A 17034-nucleotide genomic window follows, 5' to 3' on the forward strand; every position below is an offset into this window, starting at 1 on the left:
TGAATAAACTTTTAAAATATTTGAGTATTAAAATAATGTATGAAAAAAATAATATGAAACTTAAATAAATAATAATAGCAACGGATATTTGTTTATCCTATGAGTATTTTTTATTTAAGGGCTATATTTATAGTTGTAATTTTAGTTTTTGTTCTCAGGCACAGCTTGCTTGATTCTCTGTACACACAGCGTATTTATACTTTCGGCTATCTTCTCCTCTCCATAGTCTTCTTCAATACCCCTCCTTCTTTCGAGACCTATTAATCCAAGGGTTTTTCTCAATCCCAAGGTTTGAATATATGCCTCAACCTGGTTCGTGACATCTAGTTCCTTGATGTACCTTCTATGATATCGTGTCACCACACCGTCCCATGTTATAACATATCGAATAATTTTTGTCTTGCATTTGTATATTAATGATAGTTCAGATGCTAGCAGGTCATATTTTCTCAATTTTTCGTTTTCAACTATGTTTATGTTGTCAATACTTGTCACGCCAATTTCGATCAGAGTGATGCAGTTCTTCTTTTTGTCATATACAAAAATATCAGGTCTGTCCTTCGATAACTTGATGTCTGTTTTAATTCTTGTATTTACTTTGATCTCTGCGAATTCGTTTTACATTATTTCTTGTACAGTGTTTCTGCGGATTTTTTTGGTTTTTTTGAAATTGTATTTTCTTGCCAACATAAAGTGAAGACATCTTACAATCTCGTTGTGTCTTCTTGTATAGTCATGACCAAGCATTTTTTTACATCTGCTTGCTAAGTGGTCGACAGTTTTAATTATGTCGTTACAGTGCGGGCACCTTGATCTATCTCCAAAGAATACGTTTCTATCCTGAACAAAGTTGAATCTCGCCTCTTCTAATGGTCTGATATTTCCATATTGTAGCCACTTTGAGGATCCTAATATTTCAAGCGTTGGATTTTTATGAACATCGAAGAGTTTTTGATGTAGTATTTTTTGTTGTATTTCACACAATAAACTCTCTTTTTGTTTTAATTCAAGCGCAGTGTTTATCCTAAATATACTTTTAAAAATATTTGAGTACTAAAATAATATACGAATAAAATTAATATAAAACTTAAATAAATAATAATAAAGGATATTTGTTTATCTTGAATATGCTTTTAAAAATGTTTGTGCAATAAAATAAATATAAAACTTAAATAAATAATAATAGTAACGCATATTTATTTATCTTGAATATGCTTTTAAAAATATTTGTGTAATAAAATAATGTATGAATAAAACACAATATAAATATAGATAAATAATAAATCATGTATTGTTTAGATTTTATGTAATTTAATAAGCCAGATTCTCTGCGTCAAGTTTCAAAAAATATATTCCTATGTAGGATAAAATACATGCGCATCTTAACCGAAATAATAATTGGTTAATATTGTATCATGTCAACTATTTAATTATTACCTCATAAATAATAAAACATGCTAAATACATTTTACAACAGGAACCCCTATAAAATGACATTAGAAGAATCAGGCCAAGTACATTCCGTGAGTGGGCCCGTGGTTGTTGCTTGTAATTTAGCAACAGCTGCGATGTACGAGCTAGTTCATGTTGGACATCTCCAACTTACCGGTGAAGTTATACGAATTAACGGGACGTATGCAACAATCCAAGTATATGAAGATACGTCTGGTCTTAGAGTGGGAGATCCTGTTATGCGAACCCATAATTCTCTTTGTGTAGAACTTGGTCCAGGTCTTTTCGGGAATATATTTGATGGAACGCAAAGACCATTGAAGGACATTAATGAGATAACCAATAGTATATATATTCCACGAGGAATCAATATACCGCCACTGAGTCGAACCAAGAAGTATTATTTTACACGTAGCAAGAATTTATTGCCACGAGCATATCTTGAAGGTGGTGATATAGTTGGGGAGGTTGTTGAAAATGATCTTATTACTTTAAAGATACAGGTACCACCAGGAAAATCGGGGTATCTTGTATGGGCAGTTTGTGATGGATGGTATACTTTGAACGATGTTATTTATGTTCTTAGTGGGGAAGTTGTTGATTGTGTTTATGATACTTTCGAAGGTGTCTTAGTGAAAGAAAAGGATTGGGTCAGGGATGTTAGTGTTGCAATAAATGTTGCTGTTGATAAATGTGGAAGTACTGAGGTTTGTGACTCCACGCCCTGTACAGTTAATACTGATTGTGGGTCAGTAAATGGATGTAAACTTAGGCTACAATATAAGGCTAATTCTAATAGTGCTTGTGTTGAATATTTTTTGTATCATAGATGGCCCGTTCGTATTCCGAGACCAGTTGTTAAAAAAATGAAACCGACTACTCCATTATTCACGGGACAAAGAGTACTGGATTCTCTTTTTCCTTGTGTCCAAGGAGGTACAACTGCTATTCCTGGTGCTTTTGGGTGTGGAAAAACAGTTATCTCGCAATCATTATCAAAATATTCAAATAGTGATGCTATTGTTTATGTTGGGTGTGGTGAAAGAGGAAATGAAATGAGTGAAGTTCTTATGGAATTTCCTACCCTAAAAATTGAAAAGGGAATGATGTTAGACAATAGCCTTTCATCAAAAAATAATATTGACAAACAGTTGAGCAATCTTGAACTTGAAAAAAAAGAGGAATCTGTAAATAGTAATCTATCTGAAAAGAGTCCCAATGAAGATGATGGTGTTTCAATCATGCAAAGAACAATTTTAGTAGCAAACACATCAAATATGCCAGTGGCTGCTCGAGAAGCAAGCATATATACAGGAATAACTATAGCTGAATATCTTCGTGATCAAGGAATGCACGTAACTATGCTTGCTGATTCAACATCAAGATGGGCAGAAGCATTAAGAGAAATCAGCGGAAGGCTTGCTGAAATGCCAGCTGATTCTGGGTATCCAGCATATTTAGGCGCTAAATTGGCCCATTTCTATGAAAGAGCAGGGCTTGTTCAATGTCTTGGAACAAAATATGCTGTTCTTAAAGAAAACGATATGGAAGAAGATGATTCAGCCTATGGTAATTTAAGTGGGGAAGATCCAAGAAAAAAATCTGAAACTTTATTTGAAGAAAGCGAAAAAGACTCTAAAACAACGAATAACACCGATTCTATTATAAATTCGATGAATAACACCGATTCTAATCTAAGAATTATAAAAAAATTGAATAACGCCAATTTGAATGATGAAAATGATATAAAATCTAAAGATCAAAGTATTAACACCGAATACTCAATATCAAAAAAAGATAAAAAGGACAAAAAACTGAAAGGTTTAATCGGAAGTGTCACAATAGTAGGAGCTGTAAGCCCACCAGGTGGTGACTTCTCATGCCCAGTCACTTCAGCTACCCTCGGAATAGTACAAGTATTTTGGGGCCTCGACAAAAAACTAGCCCAAAGAAAACACTTTCCAAGTATAAACTGGTCTCTTTCATACTCAAAATATTATAAAAGCCTTGAAAATTTTTACGATTCAGTAGATAAAACATTCACACACAACAGAACAATCACAAAAGAAATTTTACAACTCGATGAAGATATATCTGAAATCGTACAACTGGTCGGAAGAAATTCTCTAAGCGAAATGGACAAACTCGTCCTCGACATCGCAAAGCTTATTAAAGAAGACTTTATGCAACAAAACGGGTATAGCGCATACGACAGATTTTCATCTTTCACCAAAACTAGACTCATGCTAGCAAATATAATCATTTACTTCGAAAATTCTAAATCTCTGATTGAAGACGTTAAAGGAATGCAATGGGATAAAATTAAAAAAGACACGGCTTCACTATTTGCAAGACTCGTAGGTATGAAGTTTTGTAAGGGTAAAGAAGAAAAAATAAGAGATCTGCTTGATGGTCTCAAAAATGACATTGAAAAGGGCTTTCAGGGGTTCTATGACAATATATAAGTAAATACCTCAAAATTAAATCAAATTTCGATTCAAGATTAAAATAAAAGAAAATCAAGGCTATATTATACGAAAACCATTTTGTAATTCAAGAAAATATTTTTAACTGATAAAATCATTTATCATTTCTATATAGTAAATATGTGATTTTGCAATTCAAGGGCATCATAAAATTTCATTTCATTTTTAACAGATTTATTAACATAAAAAATATGTGATTTTGCAATTCAAGAGCATTATAAAATTTCATTTCATTTTTAACCGATTAATATGACATAGAAAATTATTTATCATTTCTTATTATACTATAAGAAAGACATTTCTAACGGATAAAAAACCATAGTATAATCTCTTATAAAAGGCTAGCTATTTTATGTAAACATACATTGTTTCTTCTTTTTAAAAAATCCAAGATATAGCAAGTGGATAACAGCATAGGCCCATTTTTAATTGTCTAAAATATCATGACAACCAAGTTGATTCGAAAACTAAATATAAACATGCTAGTAGTATCCATAAAACATAAAAATATTTTAATGGAAAAATTTGTCAGATGGTTTATTCTGATCATAAAACAGTAAATGACTAGCTAATATTAATTCCAAAAATGTATCTTTTAAGAATATTGGCTCTGAAAAACACAATTTATCATCTATGTTTTGATATAGTGCATGTAGCTTAGTCATTATCCAAATCCCCCTGGTTTCGTGGTTATATTTGAAAAAAAATGTGTAATAATTTTGCATTTGCCATTTAAAAAGGCATATGTTTTCTAACACTATTCAAAATATACATTTGTTTTCCCTTTTTATTTCTATAAAATACAGATCATCCACAGAAACTTTTTATTGATAATAATAACTACCTAGATATATTTTGTTGATTTTTATTTATGGGTTAATTTAATTTCTTGGTTTTTATAGTTGTTTAAGCAATATTTAGATTCTTCAATAGAACATATTTGGCTGATATTTCTATACTCTTCGTCATCTTTAAGATCTTCCTCAATGCATCATCTTCATTCAAGACTTTTTAGTTCAAGTATACTCCTCAATTCTATTGTTTGAGCGTATGCTTCCGCTTCTGTTGACATTCCTAACCTTTTAATATACGACTTATGTTATTTTGTAACCACCCGCTCCTCCTGATATATTATATAGATGTACATAGATAAATTGCCTTTCATAAATTACTTTAATCTAATTTAATTATGATCTCAAATCTTATAGAATCTACGACTGAGAGGAGCAAATATTTAGCCTAGAATATTATATTAAAAAGATAGATGATTCGAATCATTAATATGCAAGAGCATTACAAATTATCGAACAGGTAATTAATGCCGCCTAGCTGAAAGGGATACTGAAAACACTGGTATGTCGACTCGCAGTAAAAAAAAGCCATAACTTTAAACACACACTTGATGTTGGCGCTAAAAAGAATTGTGTGTATTCTAGTTAACAAGTGATAGTAATCTAAGATATTATTGGTGTGATGGAACGTATTCAGAAGCGATAGCCCAAAAAAATTGTTTAAATAAAGCCTTTTAGCCCTTCTCTCTATCTCTGATTTTATAATGTTATGATGAAAAAAGCGACTTTTGTCTTGAGAAATTCGTCCGATATATTAGTTCTATATATTTAATTTTGGAGCTCAATAGAATCTACACCCCATAAGATACAACGACCGATCACACCAAGAATATAGAATCTAAATACCCCAAAATTTTTAAGGTGATTTTAATTTGCGTAAAAACAATAATTTTGCAAACAAATATGTAAATAAGTTATTAAATCTTAATGAAAAGGGTTTTACATTAAATATAAACTGGAATGAAATGGGTGAATACACTGAATAATTTCGATTGAAAGAATTGTACGAACAATAAATCAGAATTTTGCAGTGAAAAAATCACAAACCAAGTAAGTATTTGATTTTTTTAGTGCCGTATAATCTTATGAAACAAAAAGTATATTCAGTTCACTGGTTCAATACTTATTAAACTACAATTAAAAACCTTACATTAAAAAATTGTGATTTTTCCATTTTACATTTTTGAAACAATTTCAAAAGCATTGATTTCTTGCATAAAAATATATTCTGATTATGATACAAGAATCCTTAAATATTTATTTATAAAAATATTTTACTTTAACGAAAATAAATGGCATTCGAAAACATTCAATTCATAAACAACGCAATAGAATAACAATACATGTTCATTCTTTTTAAAATAAAAAGATTATAATTAAATAAATGCTGATATTTCCTGAAATATTTTTAATCTAATAAATTCATCACGGGAAAAATTAATCATTTGTAATTATTTTGTAAATTGTAACACGTATTGGACTACATTTTTTATATCTATAAAAGTGTTATTTGAAACTGATAGTATTTTTTCGTAAAAAAATAAATAAATTTGCAAGTGAACATACCAAGCTGAATCTAAATTTTTATTACAATTATGCTTGATATAAATATTAAACAATCACTATATTCGATTTATATTTGATTGTTTGGAAATATTTATGATTATAATTCACACTCTTCTAGTATTAAATAGAAAAATAATCATATTTTAAAGAATTACACTTACCCTTTGAGATAAAAAAACTATAATAAAATTTTTAGTCTTTGTGTTCTATATAAAAGGTTTTATGGATTTGAACTTTATAAAACCTATCTTTAGGTGCGTATTTCAATATATACTGTCTAGTATTTTGTTCAATTGAAATTTTATCCCAACATACATGTCATCATTTATCTAATTCTTATATTGCTTATTTTTTCGATATTTATTTTGAAATTATAATTAATTGATTTTAAAGTGAGTACCGATTTTTTTAATCATTAAGATCGCCAAAAATACATCATGATGTATAATATAGGTATTAATCATCATTTTTGCGGTTTTATCGTGATTTTTTTTGGACTGTAGCGTTTTTTTGTGAATATAATAATTCGCCCTATAGGCTACAAGCATTAAAAAGAGATTCTATTGTATATTTTTTGGTCTTGAATATTCGTAGTATTTTTTTTAAGAAATAGACCCCTTCTGTTGTATTTTAAATTGAAATGAAATAAAGTTCGAGAATGTTTTATTCTGCCTATCAGTTCCTTGGACAGCTTCAGCCCCCTTTTGAGCATGCATTTCAAGGATTTTTTTCGTGCAATAAAAAATTACAGTTCATCACTTTATAAAACTCTAAATTTAAAGGAATTTTATTTCTTTTTCATCAATCGTAAATATAAAATGAAACAAAAAAGTGCGAAATTAGTATGAAATTTCTACGCTTGTTTTCATCAAACATCCTTATACTCATATACCCTAAACCTCGTTCTTTTTACAGAATAATATTTAAAAGCAGTACTTTTATAAAGCAGCTATACATTTAAACCGCAAGATCAGAAACATCTTGACTTCTGCTTTTAATCGTTTGTACATATAAAAGGAAAAAAATTGTTGAACACTTTAAAATCCTTTATTCGCTTTGTTGTTAAACATAAGAAAAACTATTTTAAATACACAATTTTGTAGTTTTTTATACATCTGAAAACAAAAATAACACATTTAAATGATTATTTTTATTCCAAAAAAACGTGTGGATTAAAACGTTTACAAATCGATAGAATCTATATAACACAAAAAAATTATAGAAAATACCTTCCTATAGTATACAAAAATAGCAAAAAGAAGTTGATATTATTGGTAAATATTACTTTAAAATACTCACTCGTACATTCTATATTCTGTGTCTTATAACCATAATAGGTAGAATTATGGAAATTTCATATTTAGATGCTGAAAATAGCATAATAAAACATATAGTATTGTATAAAAATATACCTCTTTTATTAGAATTTATGGCTATTAAAAAAAGATCAAATTTCCACATGATAGCGCTCTTGTAATAAAAAATGAATTGTAAAAAAATAAAGAGCAAAAAATGAAATTTTCGTACTAATCACTGGAAGCGTATTGTAAGCAATAAATTTGTAATTTTCAATATATATTAACGAAATATTCATTCAAGTAAAAATATTTGTATGATGTGGCAACCCGTTCGCTATTGTTTGAATGACTATAATTATCAAAAGAAATAATTTTTAAAGCACTTTTGGAAATTTAGATCATATTCGCTTCAATTTTTTCCGGAATTTTCTAAAATTCACATTTTTAGCTTTTTTTTAGCAGCCACTTAAATGAATTTGAAAGATTAGCTAAAGAATAAAGTGTAATAAAATATTATATATGTAATAAAGTAAATTTAAACACAAAAAATTGCAAAAATTAATGATATTTTAAAATTAGATGGGTGCAGCAACAATGAATGTAGATTATAAGCGCCTTAACATATTGTAAATTTTAAAAAAAGCTTAAGTTCCAGTTTAAAAACTATTAAAGGTTTTTTATCACCATTTATAAAAGACACTGTGTAGAATTATGTTGAATGTGCTGGTGTTGTGAAAAGAATTACCTATGAAAAGTGCATGGTTCTTAGAAGAACATTTTCTGTAGAAATGACATTGGTAAATATAAAAAATTGGGCCAGGTATAATTTTAAGAGCATGTGACAAAAATTGGTAATAGAAAATATAATTGAGGGCACAGAGTCAAAGATGTTGGGTGTAATATTGGTATAGAAAGAACTGATAAAAAATACTTTTTGCCTGTGATGTAACTAAGATAAACATAGCTACTATATAAAGTTATTCAGAGAAAAAGTTCTAAAATGCTATATTATTTATACTGAAGGATAGAAAGTACATCGAAATGTTTGTATCAGAGATAAAAAATTTGTTGATTATGTGAAAAAATATACGGATTTCAATACAGAAATCAAAAAAGTCTGTTAAAGGTGAAAGATCGTGGTATTAAATTAGGATTCATGTAAGAAATAACCCAAAAAATATGCATAGCATCGGTTTTGGTAGAAATAAAACCATGTTTATCTTGGAGTTATTCTTTGGGGTTTTTGTGAATATTATAAATTAAAAAAGAAAAATCTTTCAAGTTGTTATTTTTGAAAATTTCTGTTAGTAAGCTCAGGAAATTTCATGTATTTATGAATGTTAAGTACTGCTAAAACATTTTATATTCTTTTAATACCCACATATCCAAGTACTATAATACAGCGTATTCATTGGTTTTTTCGAAAAAGGATTAGTAATAGAGATTACGAAATATATATAAACAATTCATGCAAAGAATATAATAATTTAAAGTATATTTTTACAAAAAATGTAGAAATTATTTTTTACCCGCAAGGTTGATGTCGAAAATATATTTTAAAGTATTATTTCACCATAAGATATTAAAAAAATAAAGAAGTTTAAAGGTGAAATTAAATTAAAGAAATGCAATAAGTTCCTATTTAAAATGATACAAATAAGATTGTATAATTTTCATTCTATATAGATTACTACTGAGTTAAATTTGGTGCAAGAAATAGCATTTATTGTTTATATAGAAATAATGTCTGATCTTTGTATTATATGTGTTCTTCCGCTTATATGCGAACACAAAAAATAAATATAATGCAAATATATTTGATTGTAATCTTGAAAACAGCGTATTATTATACTTTATTCAAGTCAATAAAATAATTAAATAATAAATATTAACGAAGCAAAAATAGTAAAAAGGATTATAAACATGCGGAATTAAAAATTAATACAAGATAAAAGTACTTATTTACAAAATAGTACAAGATCGTAAAATCGACGAACCTTTTTTTAAGTATATTCAGGTGGGTTGATTATCAGTAAACACTGCCATATACGTAATGAAAAACAGCTGGAATATTCTTAATTGTATTTATGTCTTGAAAAAACTTTATATAATATAATATAAAGGAATAATTATTTTGGAACTTTAGTATCGTTAGTGAATTAGAGACATTGCAGCTTGATAGAATGATCGATCTGATATATTTAGCAAAAATACCCACCCTGAAAGATATAAAAATCCTTAATAAAATATACTTTTAACAGTATTTAGAAATAATATAGCCTTAATTTTCCAAATTATTCAAAACCAAATTTTTTTAAATTTCATAGATATACGTCCAATACTAACTAAAAAATACATAATTTAATATTATTTTAGCTTACAAAAAATTTCATAAACTATGTTTGGATGATGTATTCTTGGTCTTGAGCATTTCTTGCGACCAAAAGATCATAACCTCTTGTACCTGCTTAAATAACAACGAATTCATATTTATAAAAAAATAAACGTTAAATTATTGAATTTAAACCTTTTTTATTTTTTTTATATTATAGAAATTAATTTATAATAATTTAAAGATGTATGTTTTGTTTATTGAGCTCCTGCCTATGCAATATCCATTTTACTTTATATGACAACACTTTTTTTCAACATTTTTAAATTTTTCCAAAATAATTTTAGGTGTTCTTATTCAGTTTATTTACAGAAGTCTACTTTTGATAAGAATTTTAGTAAAGGCTCATAAATTTAGAATAAATATAAATAATAGTATAAAAATCGTAAAGAGGTAAATTCAAGACATAACGAAAAGTTCTAAGCATGTTAATTTATAAAATTTCATTATTTAATGGGCACATGTTAGTTTTTAGCTTAAAATAAAGAAAACACATGGTAAATCTTTTTAATTTATCAGATGCTTAAAAATACCAGAATAAATCAACAATCTTTTATTTATCCATGAAAAAATTTATTTTATTTTTTATAATTTAGAACTTGATTTTTTTAGGAAAATAAATTAGTGGTACATTTAAGTATAATAAAGGTCTTAGTGTCTTAAAAATTACATTCTATTATTCTAAACTCCGTTTAAAACCAGAAAAAAAGACTTGTATATAAAAAAAAATAATATTTTTATCACAAGATCGCATATTTAATTCTTCAGCCAAGATTTAACGTCATATTTCAAATGATTTTTATTTTTTATTGATAAGATTTATCTATAGATAATTAGAGAGAATCTTCTGAAATTGAAAATATTTTCGGGTTTATAAAATAAATCCCAATTGTATATTAATATATTAAGTTTACATATTCATACAATCACATAAAAATTTACTTCATAATAAAAAAATAGATAGATACAAATATATTTTTTTTATATTTATTGCCCAAGATATCAAGTATTTAGACCTGTATTTTTTAGGTCTTAACAATATTTTTTAACGTAAATATTTTATCAGAATCTAAATTTTAGGTTAAATCGAGGATTTTCATAATATTTTATGTGGTTCTTTGGAATAGAACTGTATATTTAAAAAATAAAATATATTATAAAATTTTTCCTGTAAAACATAAATTATACACTTATTTTTCGCTAACCAAATAAATCTAGTCTCGACCTGTTTAACTTAGTACTATGGTTTATTCGAGGTATAAAAATAAAATTATCAAGTATTTAACTTATGAATTAATCGACGGACTTAAATTAACCCCATTTTATTGGTTTGAATTTGATGATTAATCACACAGTTTACTCAAACACATTTTTTTATTAATTTTTATACAATAAAATATTGATTCAGTTATAATTATAAGCTTAAAGAAGATTGGAAGCTTATTTTTGCTATAAACACGGTACCATTTAATATACACACCCTATTTTCATCTAATGAAATTTTTGTGATGAATTTAAAGCCCAAAAATACAATATGATATTTTTTAAGCACAATAAATCAAATACCACACAATATAAAATCTCTGTGACCACCCTTAAGGATTACATGGTTAAAACCTTTTATTTTCCATTTTTAGAATCGGGCTAGATGGTGAGCAAAAATCCATGTTTATATAAGCTCATTTAAAAGATTTTTTAATTATTTGATCCAAAACCACCCAAAATTCTCTTATTATAAACTCATCATCATTTTTCGTTAGAAATGCCAGCCATTAATGATATCTTTGTCGAATAGAATTTATATATTTGAATGTTTATTTAGGATGCGATGCTTTAAACCATAATTAAGTTAAATTTATTAAATATTATATTGATGGTCAAGGATGTGTCTCTATTAACATTATAAATTGTAATTAAAATTTCTTTGTATATTCTATAAATATCTTCATATCGCTTCCATCAGAAAGCAAATTAATTTTTATATTAAGAAACCCTATTGATATATTTGATTTTATCAATGTTTTGATCATTTCAAATTAAAATATTTCGCTATATTAGAATTAGATATGTTCCATAAAAAATTTTTAATAATTAAAATAGATAGATAGTTTAAAACTAGCACATTAATACGGTAATTAGAATTCGAACCGAATGCAATCCAGTTTAATGAAGTTTTATATAGTTTAAGAATTTCAGCAATTTCCGAGCCCTATATGGGAAATGAGCTCCACAAGAAAATAGATAAAATACTGGACAACATCCATGAAGTAAACTTTTTCTTCAAGGAATTTAAAACCATACAGGATCTTTTCATTGGAGAAAATTCAATAGAAGCAAAAGAGTATTTGATTTCCAAATTAAAGGAAGGAAAACGATATTCAGTATTAAAACTTATAGATAAAATGGAATTGAAATTCGATGACGATCTATATTTAAATTTTTTTAAATTTGAAGAGAATTATAATATAAATATTTATACACTGATGTTTCATCTATACATCAAGAATTTAATATCACGTGAAGGATTGGAATATATTCGTCGCGTCTTCGTCAAGAATCATAAGAATTCGGGCAAAAGTTTGCATACACAAATGGCCGATGCGGAAAAAAAGGTTTATATTAAAAGAATAACAGTAGATAGAGTTCATCTTAAAAATGAAAAAGAAAGATCCACGAAAGGATCGTATTGTGATAGTAAAATGGATAAAATATCAAAATTAACCAGGGGTGATTTAAAATTACTTGATTTTATCTGTATGATGCCCAGGAGAATATTCGTATTTGATATAACGGATTTATTTAGAATACCTAGGATCACATCAATAAATTGCGTTGGCCGAGAAAAAATTGACAATTATATCAGGGATATTGAAAATGTATCGAAAAATTATTTCTATACCGAGAGAAAAATGATCTTGAGAACCTTGAACACGCATTATGGATTTAATTGGCTGAATGATGCGATGAATATAAGCGAAAAAACAGAAAATATTCGTCTGTTTATCAATGATTTTGAAATGGTCATAAAAAAACACGTTATTCCAACTTCATATCAAAAAATAGACAATTACTATCACCTTGATCTTGAAAGAATATATTTCTGTTTAACGGAAATGAGAAGATTGCCCAAAAAGGTAGCAAAATTATATTTCGTAACTGAAATGCCCCTAAATTGTGCCTTGAGCGAAAGTTCTATGTTTGAATTTGATTGTATAGATATTGAAAATTTAATATCATATCGCGGTGTTAATTTATTCGACGTTGTAAAAAGTATCAAAGAAGTCGAAAATACACCATACGTAACCTATTTTGGCGATCATCCTGCAAACAGGGACTTTTACGAAGGTGGAAATTTTTTTAATTACATAGAGGACTTTCTCCATAAATATAATCGATTTCAAAAATAAGAAAGTGTAATTTAGATCTTCTGATATTTATATTGGTTCAGTGTGTATGATTTGAAAACATATTAAAATATTTTTATAGAATATGATACATGTAAATGGTTTTTTTAGCACAAAACTATTTTGATATTCGAATTCCCAAGAAGAAATATCGAAAAAATTAATGTTTTACTTTTAAAGTCGAGTTATGAATATATTGGGATATTATAGACTTAATTCTTCCCATTTCATTCATTTATAAATCACAAATGTTTCATTCTTAAGCAGGTTAGCTTCAAAATTGCCAGACCACGATTTTTTTAATTACTTATTCACAATATTTTTATTATTATTTATGGGTTAAGTTTCTTTTTATCAATTCAATCTTTTGAGACTAGATCAGCGCATTGCACAACTTTTTGATACATCCTTTGACACCTTCCCCTGATCTATCTTTATCAACAGCTTTTATTCTCTCAAATGAGATGAATTTAAGTATCTTGCCAAATTCACAAAAATATCAATTCTATATGATATCATCGTAGAATACAGCAAATTCAAGATTATAAATTAACCAATATGCATTTTTTTCTGGCATTTTTATAATTTATGCTATAAAATCAATAATTTTTGGGTATAAGTAATTCTGATAAAATTTAACTATCCAAACTCATCCCTTGATTTATTTTTTGTGATACATTGATTTGGAATCATCCAAACTTACTACCTCGACAAATTAAATCTTGGTTTTTGCACTAACTCTAAAAAATTTATCATCTCTTTTTGATCACTCTTAGATCGAGAAAATGTTTTAAAACAAAATACTATGTTTCATACATTAAAAGCCCCCTATTCATGCGATGTTTTGTGAAAAATATGAATAATAATTATAGCCCCACACACTTTAAAAGCGATAATAGCTATTAAACTATACAACTTATAACTTTCTAGATCCTAAATTTTGGTTACTAGATAATAAATTTGATCGAAATACTGAATATATAAACTTAAAAAATTGGCAGAAAAACACAAAAAAATTTTAAATCATAGAAATAAAACAAAAAGGCTACGGTTTAAAGTTTTATAATTTGAATAAATAAATTCTCATTGATAAAATTCAATATTTCAGTTATGAAAACGGCTGATATCGGAAAAATAAGGATTTCTGCTCATATGCGTCGTTTCCTTAATATAAACAATGCTGGAAAGATTTTTAATTTTTCTGAATCTTATATTTTAAAGAAGATGCTGCCTTTTTCTATCTTAAATAGAAAGTCAAAATGATTAAAATATATAAAATCTTATTTTTTTAAAATCTAGATTCGTTGTTTTCTAGTTAAATTACAATAAAAAATGGTATATTCTGTTATTTTGTCAATTATTCTTATGTAATTTGTCATTACTGTCTTCAAATACACACTTAAAATGCGGACATTTAAAACTTAGAGGCAAAATCATAAAATTATATGAAAAAATCAATAGAGATATAATTAATTAATTGAGGTGACCACAAAATTTCATCAATTTTTATGGAGAATTTTAGCACTTAATTAAAATGAAATAGCCAGGGTATTTTTTTATTTATATATGAATCTCTTTTTTGGTTTTTTATAATTTTTGTACGAAAATCAATTTTACTTTGCAGAAACTATAAACAGTGAGTTTCAGTTTTTTTTCAATCTAGGTTTTATTCTTTCACTATTTTCTCTTTTTTATATGTTTTTATTTGTTGTTCGGTATAATTATACAATATCAAATCGTGGTGTTTTGTGACTACGGCAAAATCCAATACTAAAATATGTCAAGGTTTTAAGACAAAAAATCAGTAGTTTTGATGTATTTTAAACCAATTTAGGTTTTAAACAATAATATATTTGAGGGGCTAAAAATTCTAGTTACAGCAAAATTAATCATTCTATAAAAAACTTTTAATAACCGAGGTATGATCAATTTAATATCAGCTACCACTATGGTGTAATGCATAAAATTATTTATGATGTTTGAATATTTTCATATGTTTATATGATTTAAAGTTTGAATATTTTAAATATGTTTATATGATAGAAGTTTGAATATTTAAAATATTTTTATATATATATGCCAGAAAAGATGCGATTTTCATGCACAAATAATGATCACACTTGTGATAATTTGATTTTTAGAATGCCATTTACAAGGAAATTACAATTTTTGCCGAAATATTTAAAAATCATATATCTTGTCATCCAACTATTAGATTTTATTATATATGTTCAGTGCGTGATTATTTGTATCTAATAACCACTTATTTTAAAGATTAAACATAAAAATGACTTCCCTTATATGAAATGCATGCATTCATTTGGCTTTATCGCTTCCATGTGATCAATAAGTGAAGATATTTTGATGCAAATTAAAGCCTTAAAGGTCCTTAAATATTCAAAATAAAAAATCATACAAGAGATATGTATATTATGCAAGAAAATCGTAAAAGGGCTTTTTTCAATGGCTGTAGAGTAAAACATATGAAATAATATAAAGAAAAAGTACATATTAGGTTCTAAATTTAATTCGGAAGACCTTTTAATAATGTTTATATAAATATTTTAGATTAAACAAAATTGTCTAGAATTCATATTTTAAATACATAGTATATTTGACTACAAACTAAATATTCCAAGATATACATACAAAAAAATGTTTTCTCACACTACTAGCCCAAAAACATATTTTTAAAGATTCATAACTACAAAAAATAGTTTCAAATCGTTGTATTTATTATATATTTACATTAGAATATATTTATGTCGAAATAATTTTTGTAATAGTGTTTCATTTCGACAAGCCATACTAAATTAAAATAGAAAGACGCGTATTTTAATTTATATATCGTGATATCATTAAATATGCTTGCTTTGAATTAAAATATTAGTTTCAACATAGTATATAATTATCACCATAAAAAAAGGAATCTGAATAAGGTTTCGTGAAAAAAAAATTCGCTTTATAAAGGGGACATATTGTGTTGATGCTTACTTTAAAGATTCAAATACAATATTTTATAGACATAAATGGAAATTACGAGTACTGCCGTTTTCTGTATTCATTAAAAAAATTTGCACATTTAATGATATTTACAATCCTTGTGTAGCAATATTTAATGGTGCGAATATTTCACCTAAAATCATCAATTTAAACGATAAAAAGCTAAAGTTCTTTCATTGAATTGCAGAATTAATCATTATACAGTTAATTAATATTTACTGGCCGCAAGGCTTCACAAAAATCGTTTAAAAAACCTATAGTAAAATAAAGCCTCATCCTAGAAAATACACTTGATTATGGTGCTGAAACGACTTTTGCTATCCCCTAACGTAAGGGCATTAATAAAATCCATTGTTAATATGATATACATATTTTCCTGTATTGGTGACCCAATTGACATTGATAAATTTAAAACATTAAAATAGCATAAGATAGGCAAATAATACCTATTATTGATTCCAATACCATGCATTTTGCATTCAATATTAAAATTCAATGTATAAAATTGTATTTTACCAAAATTAATATGAAAAAACGATGTTATTGACTGATATTTTGGCATTTTAACCTATTTTAAAATAT

General features: G+C 26.7%; 1 pseudogene; it reads left to right on the top strand.

Moving 5' to 3' along the window:
- The first annotated feature begins 2663 nt into the window (after positions 1–2663).
- Positions 2664–3917, top strand: LOC147065037 (uncharacterized; annotated as a pseudogene).
- The last annotated feature ends 13117 nt before the right edge of the window (positions 3918–17034 follow it).

The sequence above is a fragment of the Rhyacophila brunnea genome, unplaced genomic scaffold (assembly GCF_057557595.1).
Source record: "Rhyacophila brunnea isolate RB1 unplaced genomic scaffold, BYU_Rbru_1.0 scaffold_62, whole genome shotgun sequence".
Taxonomy (NCBI): domain Eukaryota; kingdom Metazoa; phylum Arthropoda; class Insecta; order Trichoptera; family Rhyacophilidae; genus Rhyacophila; species Rhyacophila brunnea.